The following is a 16,762-nucleotide window of genomic DNA, read 5'->3' as shown; positions in this document are numbered from 1 at the left end:
ATGGCCTGCTTGCCTGCAGAACCACTCCTCCCAGATCTCAGATTGCATTAGCGTCCTGCAAAAAGCTGTAAAACAAATTGGCAAGGTATGTGTCTTTTCCTCCTTACAGATAGGACCACAAAATGAAAGCCAGTCTTTTATTACTACCATTAACTCAAGTTCTAGGGAGGTGCTATACAGGAAAATTCCTAATCTTGCTACTTAATATATTGCAAACAGGCATTTTTTGTTTTAATATAGTTAAACAATGAAAAGTTAAATGCCAGGATTTAAAGTTGCTTCCTGCAATCTTTGACTGAAGTTCAGCCTTATAGCATTTTCCTGTCCTTATGCTAATTAAAAGAGATTATGAATGAGGAAAAAAATCTGTTTCACTGTATTGGAGTACTGAACATTTTTGGAAACTTATGCTGAATTCAAATAATGCCAGAAACTGTTTTAACAGGGATAAATCCTGAGGATAAGCATTTTTTAATAGTTTTTGACTAGCCAAAACATAGTACATGGGTTTTGGTTGGGTTTTTTTTTTCTATAAAAGTAGTGTGATCTATAAGGTACAGGGTCACCTCCGGAGTTTTTGAAGCCTTAATCAATGAATGATTTCAGTGCACCAAATGGGATCAGAGATAGAATCATAGAATCATTTAGGATGGAAAAGACCTTTAAGATCGAGTCCAATGTTAACCTAACACTGCCAAGTCCACTACTAAACCATGTCCCCGAGTACCACATCTATGCATTCTTTAAACACTTCCAGGGATGGTGATTCCACAACATCCCTGGGCAGCCTGTTCCAAAGCTTCACCACCCTTTCAGTGAAATTTTTTTTTCCTAATAGCCAATCTAAACATCCCCTGGCGCAACTTCAGGCTGTTTCCTCTCATCCTATCACTTGTTACTTGGGAAAAGAGAGTGATACCCACCTTACTACCACCTCTGTAGAGAGGTAGCTGTAGAGAGCAATAAGGTTTCCCCCTGAGCCTCCTCTCCAGACTAAACAAACCCAGTTCCCTCAGCTGCTCCTCATAACACTTGTTCTCTATACCCTTCACCAGCTTCATTGCCCTTCTTTGGACACACTCCAGCACCTATAAATCCCTCTTGAAGTGAGTGGCCCCAAACTGAACGCAGTATTTGAGGTGCGACCTCACCAGTGCCGAATAAAAAGGGACAATCACTTCCCTAGTCCTGCTGGCCACACTATTTCTGATATAGGTCAGGATACTGTTGGCCACCTGGGCACACTGCTGGCTCATGTTCAGCTGGCTGTCAACCAGCACCCCCAAGGTCCTTTTCCACCAGGCAGCTTTCCAGCCACTCTTCCCCAAGCCTGTAGCATTGCAAGGGGTTGTTGTGACCCAAGTGCAGGACATGGCACTTAGCCTTGTTGAATCTCATACAATTGGCCTCAGCCCATTGTTCAGCCTGTCCAGATTCCTCTGCAGACCCTTCCTACCCTCAAGCAGATCAACACTTCCCCCCAACTTGGTGTCATCTGCAAACTTACTGAGGTTGCACTCGATCCCCTTGTCCAGATTGTTGATAAAGATATTAAACAGGACTGGCCCCAATACTGAGCCCTGGGGAACACCACTTGGGACCAGACGCAAACTGAACATAACTCCATTTACTACCACTCTTTGGGCTGAGCCATCCAGCAAGCAGCCAGCTTTTAATCCAGCGTAAAGTATACTCTTCCAAGCCACGAGCAGCCAGTTTCTCCAGGAGAATGCTCTGGGAGACAGCGTCAAAGGTTTTACAAAGGTCCAGGAAGACAACATCCACAGCCTTTCCCTCATCCACTAGGTGCATCACCTTGTCATAGAAGGAGATCAGGTTAGTCAAGCAGGACCTGCCTTTCATAACCCCATGCTGGATGGGCCTGATCCCCGAGTTGTTCTGCATGTGCTGTGTGATGGTGCTCAGGATGATCGGCTCCATAACCTTCCTTGGCAGTAGTTCTTCCTTGGCCTGTAGTTCTCTGGATCCTCCTTCTGGCCCTTCTTGTACATGGGCATCACATTGGCTAACCTCCATTCTTCTGGGACCTCCCCAGTTTGCCAGGACTGTTGATAAGTGCTGTAGAGTCATTTGACGAGCTCCTCTGCCAGGTCCCTCAGTACCCTGGGGTGGATTCCATCCAGCCCCATACACTTGTGCATGTCTAAGTGGAGCAGCAGATCACTAACCATTGCCTCCTGCACTGTGGGGACTTTATTCTGCTCCTCCTTGTCCCTGTCTTCCAGCTCAGGATGCTGAGTACCCTGAGGGCAACTGGTCTAGTTCTTGAAGACTGAAGCAAAGAAAGCATTAAATACCTCAGCCTTTTCATCACCCTTTGTGGCAATGTTCCCCGCCAAATTCAATAAAGGATAGAGATTATCCTTGGCCCTCCTTTTGTTGTGAAGGTGATCAGGTTTGTTGTTGGGAGAAGGGTCCGCCGGAGTCAAGAAATTACTCAATATGAGTTATGCATCTTGCTCAACTTTATTAGCTTCTAATACTTACTTATATAGACTCGATACACATGCATATTCCCAAAGCAAAAATATAACTGGTTATTAGCCCCTAAGCACGCGCTGTTCTCACACCCCTAATTATCATGACTAAAATAAGCATTCTATCCATGTAGCTATTTGCATTGCTATGTTTCAGCCTTGTGGTTTGCTACTCCCTTTATTCCCATTCCGCTCCCTATCTCCCTTGGCCTTGCACCTGCCTTCCTAACAGCTGCAGCTTGTTACAGCCACAGCCTGTTAGCACAACAAAGTTACTTGGTCTCAGGATTCAAGAATAGCTCAAGGCTACTTTCTTGTTAACTTCAGCACAACAACTTCAGCACAATTCTAATTACAGGCCTATTCTAATACCAGGCCTGGATTGTGCAGATCTTTAGGGATTCTATGGCCACGCTTCTGCAGCCATTCTTCTACAATTCCCCCTTTTTTCTTTTGCACAAGCCAGGCCTGATTGGTTATGTTAAAAACTACTCTCTTTAAACAAGAAAATAAACAGCTAAAAACTAAAAGCATTACAATAACGATTATAACAAAGTGTATTCCTTCCATCAATAACGTCTTTAACCAACTTGTTATCCCCAGTCCTCTCAACCATTCATCAAAGGGATTATCATCAGCAAGAATATGCTTCATGTTTCCCTGCAGTTGTGACATCTTCTTGTGCATCGATATGGAATGATTGGAAAGGTTCATACAACACATCCCTTCAAAATCCTCACAACCATGTCCATGTGCTAATAACAAAAAATCTACTGCAGCTCTATTTTGCATGCCTAACACTATCTACATCAAGCAATAACAAACTTAACATCTGCGATGTAAGATTAAATTGTTTCTCTCCCCAGCACGCTAACCTTCGTATATTCTTAGCATTTGATGCTGTCATTGCTCCCGGCATAAATATGGAGACCAAAACATCTGCTGTCATTGAATGTAGATCAACTCGGTCATTGCATGTTACATCAAAGGTACGCAGTGCCCTCCGTGATCTATGAGATTTTTGAGCCATTTTCAATAAGTCTTTCATATGTGGAGCAAACAAAGTCAAATGCCCTAAATAACATGGCCCACCAACAGGATGCATAGGTATTCCTGGCCACGCTCTATCCCCACATATCAAAAAGACTCCCGGTGGCAACTGATAACCCCCTGATACATTTACATGAAAGCCTCCAGTTTTCAATTCACCCCAAATAGGTGAACCGGTTAGATTTTGAAACACTGTATAGAACCCCCGTTCACCTTGACGTGCTAGCCACAACCGCCACGGGTCACCAAACCAAATTACTCCAGTGCCATCTACAGGCTGAAGTGGTGATGACATGTGGGTACAGTCTGCCATACCAGTTGCAGTTACATTAACATATTCAACAGGTACAACGCTAGCCAATAAGGTCTAACTTCTGCAACGGTAAATAATGTGGCTGATTTGTGCTCACAGATTCTGAGGATGTATGCTGTCTCCAATCGGCATGGTATTACACTAGTCGTATGCTTTCTCTTGCTTCATGCCCGGTTACCAATCAAACACATACACTCTACACCATTTACATTTAAGCTTTGGCTTACAGAACTGTTTTACCCCACATAGCATACATTGGCACAATACCCGCGGGTTACATCCCTTACAACACAGACCGTTTATTCCATCTGCTTGCTCTGAGTCTTCTCTTCCGACTTCTGATACTGACATACAGGTTGCACAAACTTGCTAGGGACCCATATAGGTCCTTTATTTAAGCTTCCCAAAGTCAGGTACATGTGTTACATCCATTTTCCAAACCTGAAGTGCCTTCAGACCTTTTGGGTTAGTGCCCACCCCTAAACCAGGTCCATGATGACTACATTGAGGACAGGAGCGGACAATACCCTTTGCATCTACTATGGGTATTTGATACTGTTGATGTAAAGACTTTGCATTCTGATGAAACATCTCGTGGCTGTTACGAGCTTCTTCAAGCTTATTTGTTGGAGGAGTTATTGCCAGACAGCTGACTGCTTCATCAGCTCTAGCATTACCTTCGCCCAACCCAATAGTTCACTGATGATTTCTAATATGCAGAATACAAAATTCATGTTTTCTCTGTCGAAGAGTACTACGCAGTTGTAGATACATTTCACCATGATGTTGGTTCTTTGTCTCTCTCAACAAGGCATCTTCAATGCGCTGTACTACACCAACTATGTACAATGAGTCTGATACTATGTTTACAGGTATATTGTTCCAGCTTCCCAATGCCCAACACACTGCTTTCAGTTCTAAAGGTTTGAAGGTTGTCCCCTGGTTCACCAGTGATCACTTGTTTCTGCCACTGATTATCAGATTGCAAAACACACGCAGCCTTCTTCATCTTCCTTCCTGCATCTGTGAACACCGTTGGCCCTTCAACTGGTCTTTTTGAGCATAATGGTCTAGCAATCCACTGGTAATGCTCTAACATCTTCCAGAGAGGTCCTTTTGGCCGGTTGTTGTGTACAACACCTGTATAACCCATCAAGGCTCCCTGTATGGCTGTTGAATGTCTCAGGAGCCACTCATGATCATCACCACGGACTGGAATACTGATATCTGCCGGTTCAGTCCCATCAATTTCAACAATCCTGTCTCTTCCTTTTCTCACCAAGGCCGCTACTGCTTCAGGGCGACTTAAAATACAATGTCTGGGTTGTGATGGCAAAAACAACCACTCTAAAACGATCGCCGTATTTTCCCCCTTTTTCTTTTGCCATTGCAAAATAAGGGCAAAAGGTGAAGTGGCAACATTACAAACCAAAAAAGATAATGGGTGATTCGCCATTCGGCAACCACACCAGCCAGTCTGAATCTTGCGGGACACAACTTCTAGGGCAGTCCGCTGTTCTGGTGAACAAGTTTGAGGACTGTTGGCTTCGGTGCCATGCAACCAGGATCGGAACGGTTGCAAATCATCGTTAGTGCGTCTCTTTGTGTGTCATCAGGGTGTAAGGGAATAGTTAAAAAAAAAAAAAACAGTCTTTCAAGTCTATCACAACAATTTCCCAAATCTGAGGGATCATCATAAGAGTTGGAAGAGCATGTTGCAACACTCCCATCAACACTCCCATCGCGAAAATCTGATCATTAACCTTCCATAAATCATGTCCCAGTTATGTGCATCAAGATTATTAACCACTACTGGGCAAGCTAACGAGCTGGTCACCTGCCAATCACCCTCCAAAATAGCATCACGAATAACACCAGACCAGCGCTGTAGAATTGGATCTTTTCTCGAGTTCAGCATCGGTGGGGTAGTTGGGCTAACTGGAGGAACTACAGGGATTGAAGTAGTAGGCAGGTTCATTTCAACTCGCTTTTCCAGTTTTGTTAATTTATCTATTACCTCCTGTAAGGATTTCTCTGTATTGTTATCACAAGACTTTTCCCCGCCTTCTTCCTCAGATTCGTCAGACGATGTTTCAGGACGAGGAGGGTACGTCATCCCACGGCTCTTTTGCCCGCCCTGACGTGATTGGTGGAGCAGGACTCGCTGCCCCGCCCTCCTGGGGATGCTCAGCAGCCTCTTCCGGGTTCTGCTCAGTTACAGCAGGCTCTCGTGGAGTAACTTTCGGTTTGTCCGCTGTCTTATCTAAAAGCTCCTGCACTGTTGAACACGCAGGGGCGGACATACCCTTCATAGGACGAGTATGCCCGACTCCGAAAAGCGTAGCCAAGAGAGAAGGCTTAGGTGAATCACCCTTCTGCTCTACCGGCTTTTCTATCACATCTCTCCCCAACGCTTCTATGGCTGCTGCCGCTACTTTTTTTTTTTTTTTTTTTTCCTGCCTTCATAGTTTCCAGTGTTAACTATCGACAGGCACGTCGCTCCTAACGCTTTAGCTTCTTTTCCTTCTTTGCTTCCCTCGATCGTAGTATCCCAGAGGCAATTTCCCACTTCTCTCCATTCCGTAATACTAAACAATAACGCGGGCTCGGGGGTCTTATTTTTTTATTTTTTTTTTTTCGTGCCCAGCAAACTAAGGTCTCCACTTCTGTCTCTTTAACGCCCTCCCCTCTCTTAAGGAGGATACCAGTTAACAGTTTAATTGCCGCGTCTAATTCCATCGCGGTCTTCTCAGAGCTCTCCCCTTTCACAGAAAGGATATCAGCGGAGAAGCCCCGCCGCGATTTACTCGTCGCGGCCTTCCTTAGTGCCCCCCCCCCCCCTCACAGAGAGGAATTTAGCGTAGAGTCCTGCCGCGATTTACTCTACGCGGTCTTACCTCCGGCGGGGGTGCGATCTGCAGCTCTACACCGAACTCTGGACTCCGCTTTTCTCCAGCAGCTGTGGGGATCCGTGGCGGTGGGTGGGCGGGCGAGCGGGGGGAGCCGTGGGGCACGGCACGCTGGCGGGGCGCGGGGAACTGTGCTGGTGTAAGAAACAATCTGGCTAGCGAAGTACAGTCACTGGGTGTCATGATTTCAGAGTCAAACAAATAATTCAGCAGGTGCTTGGCTGGTTCTGATTGCAAATCATATTGTGTAACAGTTTGTCGTAGCTGCTGCATAAACTTCCAATCGAAAGGTTTCCACGTTGCGGCTGCTGTACCGTCTGGTAACGTGGTGGTCTGCACCGGACATGCAACAGCAGAAGCAGCCTGCCACTCTCCCGCCAATATAGCGTCTCGTATAACCCCAGACCAACGACTTTGGGAAGCGGCAGGCTGGAGGATAACGCCTTCCTGGGTCAGGACTTGAACATCACGACCGGCAGTAGGCAGATGGCATTCGTTCAATTACTGCTGCAAGCAGTTTATGGTCCAGTCGGACGGTTTTGTTCGGGGACGGGGCATCGAGGCAGGTGCAGCTGGGGTGGGTTCATTTTCTTTATCGGACTCTGCGCTCTCATTCAGAGGTGCACTCCGACCCGCTCTTGTATCCTCTTCCTCATCTAGCAGGGGGGGCGGCTCTCGGTAGCTTTCAGGTCGGCGTGGAGCACCCGTTACGGCGGCACCCTCCGGTGTCGGTGTCGGGTGTAATAGCTCTGTCGCAGATTTTTTAATGGGCACAATTATGCCTTTCGCAGACGGAACGCCTTGACCAAATAATCAGGTAGACTCCGACTCGGTTTCCCGACCGAGGAGGTCTGACGCAGCCATAGTCATTTTTTTCTCCGCAACCACTGATCGTAAATGGTTCATGACCTCCCGCCAGGTTGTTCCCAAGTCCTTGGCCGACTTGCTGCCGCTAAGGGTCGCATCCCAAAGGGAATCCCTGATCTCTCGCCACTCAGTCACACTAAACATCAATTGCGGGTCTTTTAGGTGTCCTTTTTCATTCACCCACCTACAGAGCTCATGGAGCTTCTTTGTGCTCACGCTAGCCTCTCGCTTAGCAAGAATATCAGTTAATAGCGTGAGTGCCGCTTCCCTTTCCATTATCGAGGGAAAAACGGTCTTACCGGTGCAGGTGCGGATTCAGACGCCTTCACTCCTTACGGACGTCTTCCTGCTCGAACTCCTCTCTAGCGACTCTCAATTCACAAAGCCCACTGTCACAATGCAAAGGCAGAGTTTTTCCAGCTTTCCTGTCGTTTGGGTGCCAATTGTTGGGAGAAGGGTCCGCCAGAGTCAAGAAATTACTCAATATGAGTTATGCATCTTGCTCAACTTTATTAGCTTCTAATACTACTTATATAGACTTGATACACATGCATATTCCCAAAGCAAAAATATAACTGGTTATTAGCCCCTAAGCGCGCGCTGTTCTCACACCCCTAATTATCATGACTAAAATAAGCATTCTATCCATGTAGCTATTTGCATTGCTATGTTTCAGCCTTGTGGTTTGCTACTCCCTTTATTCCCATTCCGCTCCCTATCTCCCTTGGCCTTGCACCTGCCTTCCTAACAGCTGCAGCTTGTTACAGCCACAGCCTGTTAGCACAACAAAGTTACTTGGTCTCAGGATTCAAGAATAGCTCAAGGCTACTTTCTTGTTAACTTCAGCACAACAACTTCAGCACAATTCTAATTACAGGCCTATTCTAATACCAGGCCTGGATTGTGCAGATCTTTAGGGATTCTATGGCCACGCTTCTGCAGCCATTCTTCTACAGTTTGTCAAGCAGGACTTGCCTTTTATAACCCTGTGCTGGCTGGGCCTGATCCACCAATTGTTCTGCATGTGCTGTGTGATTGCACTCAGGATGATCTGCTCCATAACCTTCCCTGGCACAGAGGTCAGGCTGACAGGCCTGTAGTTCCCTGGATCCTCCTTCCTGCCCTTCTTGTAGATGGGCATCACATTGGCTAACCTCCAGTCAACTGGGGCCTCCCCAGTTTGCCAGGATTGTTGATAAATGATGGAAAGTGGCTTGATGAGCACTTCTGCCAACTCGCTCAGTAACCTGGGGTGGATAGCAGAGTTTGTACCTGCAGTTACTTTTTCAGCCTTTGTACTCTCTGCAGTTGGTGATTGCTTCTTGGCCCGGAGGTTTTCCACAATCATATGGTCTGACCTGGTAAGATGAAAAGTCAAAATAACAGGTAAAAAAAAAAAGAGCAAAGAAAAATTGTATGCACAGAGAAAATGTGTCATAAGTTGAATTAGGAGCTAACTATTCTGTGTTGATTCAAGAAACATCACAGCTCTTATTTGTTTTTTATCTTATTGCATATAACTAGCAAGTGTGCTCCTGATTGTTGTTGTGTTGCACTTTTAATGCCAGCTGTTAATATCTTTGTCCAATTGATGCTTTGAAAGACAGTAAGAAAAGGGTATGTGTAAGAAGTGGAGAGCTAGTCCTTGGATTTGTAGCTTCTAGCAAGGTTAACTGTGTAGCTGTGAATACACAGATATTAAATGCCAGATGATGACTATTCAGAATGGAGCTACAAAGAGCTGCCCCTGTAAAATATTTGAGATGCTACCATGACTATTTTATTGTTTCTTTTGTCACGGTCTTTACATTTAAAATTAGGTTTGCATTTAAAAAATAGTGTCCCAACTTTCCTAATTTGGTGCATTTAATCATTTTTCTAATGCTGATTTTGCTATCCTATATTCCAAGAATTCTTTTCTGTGAATGTATTCCTGCTGATTTTTTCTGTTAATTGATGTGTGATTTTACTATGAAATCTCTTGCTGTCATCTCAGTGCATGGATTTAGTACAGAAATACTTTAGGCACTTTTAGAAGACAATTAAAACATGATGTCTGACTCCAGTGTGGTACCAGGTTCTAATTTGTTGGTGCTCGTATGAGCATTTTGAGCTGCATGGTTAATCTTTCTTCTTTCTTGGATTTTCTTTTCCTCAGTGAATACAGCCCTTTCTTGTCCATTTTCACTCTGGAGATGATGTATATGTGACAAGCTTATTTTAGTTTTCTGATGATCAGAAATGTTGGCCATAAGAAGAGGTAGACATGGTGATTAGAGCAGATAGCAGTGCCACTTAATGAACTAAACATCTCACTGAAAATAAAAATTGTAGTGTTTCTTTAAATTGTTTCACACTGATGTAGCGTGCCAGTCTTTTAACAGTGCTTCCCACAGAAACTCCTTCCCCCCCCCCTTAGAAAAGATAAATCGTGTGACAAACTCTGGATAAGAGTGTGCATGGGCTTGCTGATAAGAAAGGTGAAGGCCTTTGAAGATTGTACACTTATTTAAATATAAAGACTGTCTTGTGGCTGTGCCTCTTCCCATAACTGTGGATATATGCTTTTATAAGCTTCATTTTGTTGGAAATGTTAATACTTCTGGTCTTGAAAAATATCATCAGTGTACTGATTGTATAGTACTTTGCTCAACCTGTAATGTGAAGTGGTATGTGAGAAGATGTTTAAAGGTGTTAGTGGGCTAATTGACTACCTGACTCTCAGCTCCATGTGCCAATTTAAATTATGGCAAGAAAATTAGTGTTTGGAGTATTTATAAATTCAGCAGCTCTAAGTTTGCCCTCAAGAATCTAAGTGCACAAATTGAAAGGTATAAGTAAGCATTTTTAACCTTCTGATCCTAGAGATTTTGCCTTTTCTGAAACTAGTAATTCTTTATAAATAGAAATTGAAAATTAAAAGTGAAAATTAATGCCCGGAGTAAATTAACAGCATAATTTAGAGGGATGAGTCTGGCAACTCCCTCAGTACCCTGGGGTGGATCCCATCCAGCCCCATACACTTGTGCATGTCTAAGTGGAGCAGCAGGTCACTGACCATTGCCTCCTGGACTGTGGAGACTTCATTCTGCTCCTCCTCATCCCTATCTTCCAGCTAAGGGGGCTGAGTACCCAGAGGGAAGCTGGTCTTACTATTAAAGACTGAGGCAAAGAAAGCATTAAGTACCTGTGAAGGACTATTCAGAATTGACCATAGTAACATTCTCAGAAAGTCTTAAATATCCGCCTAGCCTAAGCATACTAAGAATTAAAAGGTACAGAAAGGTACACTCTACATAGGCAGGGTGGCACTTTTCTGTGCCCACATTCGCATAGGCTAAGAGGCAAAGCACCTGCACACTGAAGGCAAGGTCAATCAAAGGTGATTCTGGCAGGGGTCTGGAGACACCCAGGATCCCGATACCAACCCCTGACTCATTTTGAGAACTTTCCACAGGGCCTAATGCGCATGTGCATCGATACCCAAAGGCCCACCTCGGGGGAGGAACTGGGCAGAGACTGAGGATATAAAAATGTGCCCCACAGAGGCACACACGTGTGCCCACTACCTGAGGACTACCTGTGAACCATAGAAGACTGCAGATCAAGATGCGAGATCCAAGGGTGGTGAGCACTTTCTTTTCTTCTTTCCTTTTTGCCTTCTTACCCTCTCTATTTTCTTGTACAATAGCCCTATGTCTGAAGTTTGAGAATTCAAGTTTGTAAGTTGCTCTATTTTCTTGTACCATACATTTAAGAATTCAAGTTTACAAATCTCTTTTCTTTGCCACGTAGCAATTGCAATAAGCAAATCAACCAGTAAACGTCGCTGCATTACACTAAGTCTCTGAGTAACAGTAGTTATTCCTAGTTGCCATGCCTAGAATAAAAACCACAGTGGGACAGGACAGTACCTCAGCCTTTTCCTCACCCTTTGTGGCAATGCCCCCCCCCATCCAGTAAAGGATAAAGATTATCTTTGGCTCTCCTTTTTTTGCTAATGTATTTGTTATCTGTTATGGCAGTGGGCAGCCTGAGTTCTAGCTGGGCTTTTGCCTCTCTAATCTTTGCCCTGCATAACCTTGTGACGTCCTTATAATCCTCCTGAGTCGCCTGCCCCTTCTTCCAAAGGTGGTAATCTCTTTTTTACCCTTAGTTCCAGCTGTTATAAATTGAGACCACAATGGATCATAATCCAATTAAAATTTTATTAATTATAGCAAGTAGAATATGAGCAAAGACAGCGCTGGACGGCAGGGGAGTTCAAACAAAAAAGGGTTCAAACAGTCCCTTTTTATACATCTTTACTTCCGTGTTCATGAAGTAGTGGAGGTACTCTGCGCATGCTTCAGTTGTTGTTAGGGGGTCGTTTTCTGCCTCTTGGTGGTCGTTGAGGCCGAAGTAAGAAGTCTTCCTCCTTTGTCCCATAGTTGACCCCTCACTCATATGTCCTTATATGGGGTTGTTTGTCCTGTTTCTGTCGGTTCCTGGACATCTGGCGGTTATCTTATCTTGCACAAGCGGTATCTGGTTTAGTTTGTGTAAGCGATTGCGGTTATCCTATCTTACACAAGCGGTGTCTGGTGGCTGTTTGCATAAGCGATTTCATATCTTTTGTTGCCTAACCTTTACATTGGGCTTAACATAAATCTTAATAAACAATACCCTAGTCCATAGTTTCTTACAATCCCCCCTTTTTCTTTTTTTTTATCCTTTTATTGTTTATTAAACACTACTTTCATTCTCGGCACTGCAAGCAAACCTTTTTCCACAATCCCAACATTTATCATAACACTCACAAGGTAATACCTCACAATTACAATAGGCATAGTTCTCACGTGGCATAACGCATTCACAACAATCTTCATCCTCATTAATAGATACACTCTTATATTTTGCCCCAGACCTCGTAGTTAAAATAAGCAGTTTAGCTATGTCAAACCGTTCTTTAATAAAGTGTAAAATATAGCGTAATATACAAGGCCCAAATATAAGTCCCAAAATCAACATGATAAGCGGTCCTGCTAAAGCAGACAACAAAGTGGTTAGCCAAGGTGAAATATTAAACCAGTTTTCATACCATGACCTGCCCACCTCACGATCCTTCTTACGTTGATCTAACCTTTTCCGGAGTTCAGACATGGTGTCCTGGACTACTCCCGTATGGTCAGCAAAAGAACAACATTCTTCATTGAGAGCTACACATAACCCTCCTTCCTTTAAGAACAATAGATCTAATCCTCTTCTATTTTGCAGCACTACTTCTGATAAAGACTTTACTGAAGTGGCTAAATTTTGGATAGATTGTTCTATTTTTGCTAAATCCTCATCTACAGCCATCTGCAAACTTTGTAATTCCTGACCTTTTACTAGGGAGGCTATGCCTGTACCTGCTCCAACTCCGCCCGCTATCAGCAGTGTAGCTAGGGTTACCACTGTAATTGGCTCTCGGTTTTGTCTATTCAGGTCTTCTTCAAAGTGGCGTAACACCTCCTCGGAGGTGTGATAGATCAGACGAGGAACAATAATCACCTGTACACAAAACTGAGATTGATTAAACATGTTTAGGGATAGGCAAGGCGTTACTCCGATGTCTGAACAAACCCATTTAGCTCCTGGTGTCGGGATAGCCCATTTGTCATTTTGATTCTTGTGTTTCTCTATATTGGTGTTAGTGACTGTTCGGTTGCACAAAGGCTGATACTTTTCGGGCACTGTACCTATACATTTTCCTTGACCTGTTACTAATTGAATAGTAATTCCTTGCGTATGGTTCCTCTGGTCATCCCATGGGCATTCTCGTGGATTTGAACCATTAGACCATTGAATCCTACCTGGTTTTCCAATTGCCTCAAAATATGGTGGTTTAACATTATAACATAACCAGCATTCCTCAGTTAAATTTGGTTTGCTTTCATTAAGGGCACGATAAGAGGCTTGCATTAGATTCCATAAGGGGTTTTTGGATTCTGACAACTCTAGATCCCTGGATAAAGAAAATTCAGTCACAGTGTCATTAGTTGTTTCCGAAAGGGAGTCTGGAGAAGGGGTTACAACAATTACGGGGGCAACCTTTTTTCAGAGGAAGTGGGTGGATTCAGGACCAGGTTTGGCCCTACTGGTAAGGGATCGTGTGGAAGCTTTTCCTTTATTACTTTAATAAAACCCCCTCGGTCTGGCCCTGGTTCTCTGATTCTAACTCCCCACATCTTTCCTACTAACCAACTATCATCTGTAGGACTTGATATATTTATTTCCAGATATTGACAGTTTGACGAGTATTGTCCCCCTAATATATATCCATTGTAAGTATATGAAGGTGGGTTACAGCCTTGGGGTCCCCAACTAATTTTCAAATATTTATCATTATTAATTCCCCATTCTAGGGCCATTGTTTCACATCCCCAGTATGCGCAATAATAATGTCCAGGGTAATTACAGTATTCTTTCCCTGGATTAGAGGCAGGACAAAAATAAGTTGAACTTTTATTACCTTGCCATCCTTGTCTTTGGCATACAGGAGTGAATTGCCCGATTAGTTGACATGGAGTTACGTTGAATGTTGGGCTGCCAGGTCCTTGAAATTCACCAACGACTTGGCTTGTATCTAATTGCAATAATTTCCAGCTCATTGGCTCATGAGGGTTTCCATCTGCTTGGGTTATTATCAATAACAGAACTAACGGCATAACAGGAAAAAGGGTGTCTGTCAATTTTGCCAATTTAAGTATATTTTTACCAGTCCTGGGGAAGTTCGGCCATTGTTGCTTTTGTGTCCCATTGTTCTGGTTCTTTTCTCCACAGTTTGTTCCTCCTCTGCCTTGCCCGTCGACTCGGTTGCTTCGAGCCACGGGGTGTACCATCTTCTCGGCAGCAAGGGGATTCTTCAGGAGAACAGCTGTTTCAGGCTTTCTGCCTGTTTACATAGGCTTCCCACTTTGCAGCTTTAACTAATGGGGCAAAGCAAAACACGGTTAGTACTTCCCTTCTGCACTTTATAGCCAAGATTTCAGCTATAAAGGGGACTGGTTCGTTGGAGTGGTAACAATAATATTGAGGGTTTATTCCTTTGGCAAAAATTTCCCACCACTCATGGGATTCTCAAATAATTTCTTGTTTAGACTCTAATTGTTTTAATTTCCACTCAGTGAGAGTTCTTTGGATTTTTCCAACACTGTGTGTAAACTCCTATCGGAGGGTATCTACATTCACAGTGTGTCCACCATTTATCCTGGCATACCTTACACCTGAAACAAGCAAATGGATAACAATTGCAGTTCAAATTATTACACCTAATTCGTATATCTAGAGTACATATATTATTTACATCAGCATATCTTCTATATTCAATATTGTGTGGTTGCATAAGTTTAGCAATTTCCTTCAACACACTTTGTACGCTTCCATATATAATAGATAAAAAAGAAATAATTATAGCAAATATAAACAGCAATACACACTTTATACCAAAAGGCAATGTGGCAAAATAATCAAATAAAGTCTCTATCATTACGTTATCTTTTCAGGGTTATCTTGGTGTCACCTGGAGTACTGATTACTTTCCAGTGGGGTCTCGTCACTGGGCCTTTAATGCGACTGGCATGACTCCATCCACGCTCAGCAGTCCGGACAGCTGTTTCTTCCACTATTCGAGATGACCCATCTATGAAAAATATTTCTCCATGTTGTAATTCCTCTTCTTCTAGGTCTGGTCGAATTCGTGTTTGTTGTTCAATCGTTTGAAGACAATCATGTACTAACTCAGTACTTTCCCCTGGGTATAGAAATTCTGCAGGGTTAACCGCTCCGATAGTCCTTAGGGATAGTTTTGGAGATTCTATGAGTATTCCCTCATACTTTAATAGTCGGCTATCTGTAAGCCATTTTTCTGCTTTTTGTTGAAGCACCCCCCTTATATTATGAGGCGCATATAGGACAACTTCTCCATTAAAGGTAATACGATTCGTTTCTTCAAGTAATAAGGCAGCAGCAACAATGATTTGTAAACAACTCGGCCATCCCCTGCTCACAGGGTCCAACAGCTTTGATAAGTATGCCACCGGTTTCTTTTGTCCGGCCCATTCCTGAGTTAATACTCCGAATGCTGTTCCTTCATGTATGTTAACGAATAAATGGAATGGCCGCTTTAATCTGGGAGACTTAAAACCGGTGCTTGACTTAGCTCCCTTTTTGAGACTGGCAAACTGCTCTTGATCCTGAGGGGTCCACTTGGGTATTTTGTCTTTAGACAGTTGTTCATATAAGAATTTAACTTTAAAGCTGTAGTTCTCTATCCATTGCCTACAATACCCAAATAGCCCTAATGCCTGCCGAATTTGCCTCTTAGTGACAGGCATAGGTAATTCCAGAATTCCTTTAATGCGCTCTGGATCCAATATCTTCTTGCCGTTAAACAAATAATGCCCCAAATATTTCACTTTTTCCTCCACAAATTGTAACTTTTCTTGTGATACCCGTAGTCCCTTTTGTGCAAGAAAGTTTAGGAGTCGAATGCTTTCTTTTCTTACATCCTCCTTATTATTTCCTGCTATGAGCAGATCATCTACATACTGTAACAGCACGTTTCCCGTTTGTACTTGGTATTCTTTTAAGAGCTCTTCCAGGGCCTGTCCAAACAGATTAGGGGACTCAGTGAACCCTCGGGGGAGCACGGTCCATCTCAATTGCTGTCTACGGCCTGTCTCTATGTCTTCCCATTCAAAGGCAAAATAATCACGGCATTCTTCTGCCAGTGGACAGGCCCAAAAGGCATCCTTTAAATCAGCCACACTATACCAGGAGTTATGGGGTCCTAGCTTGCTTAGCAGTGTGTATGGATTTGCTACTACAGGGAACCGGGTGATAGTTCTTTTGTTTATTTCCCTTAGATCATGTACGAGCTGATATTTCCCATTTGGTTTCTTTACAGGCAGAATGGGGGTGTTAAAGGGTGACATACAAGTCTCTAAGATTCCTTGTGCTAACAATCGATCAATTTCTGGTTTTAATCCTCTCCGTCCTTCTAGGGATATGGGATATCGCCTTACCCTCACAGGTATGTGGGGTTCGGAAATTTGGATTTTAATCGGTGGGATTTCCAGTCTACTAATTGTGTCCGGAGAGTA

General features: G+C 43.6%; 1 pseudogene; it reads right to left on the bottom strand.

The window, feature by feature from the left end:
• Positions 1-706: 706 nt before the first annotated feature.
• On the bottom strand, positions 707-6,173 carry LOC129783045 (uncharacterized; annotated as a pseudogene).
• Positions 6,174-16,762: the final 10,589 nt, after the last annotated feature.

Source organism: Falco peregrinus, chromosome W (genome assembly GCF_023634155.1).
Source record: "Falco peregrinus isolate bFalPer1 chromosome W, bFalPer1.pri, whole genome shotgun sequence".
Lineage (NCBI taxonomy): Eukaryota > Metazoa > Chordata > Aves > Falconiformes > Falconidae > Falco > Falco peregrinus.
The sequence above is the reverse complement of the archived record's forward strand: the minus strand, read 5'-3'. Positions and strand labels throughout refer to the sequence as shown.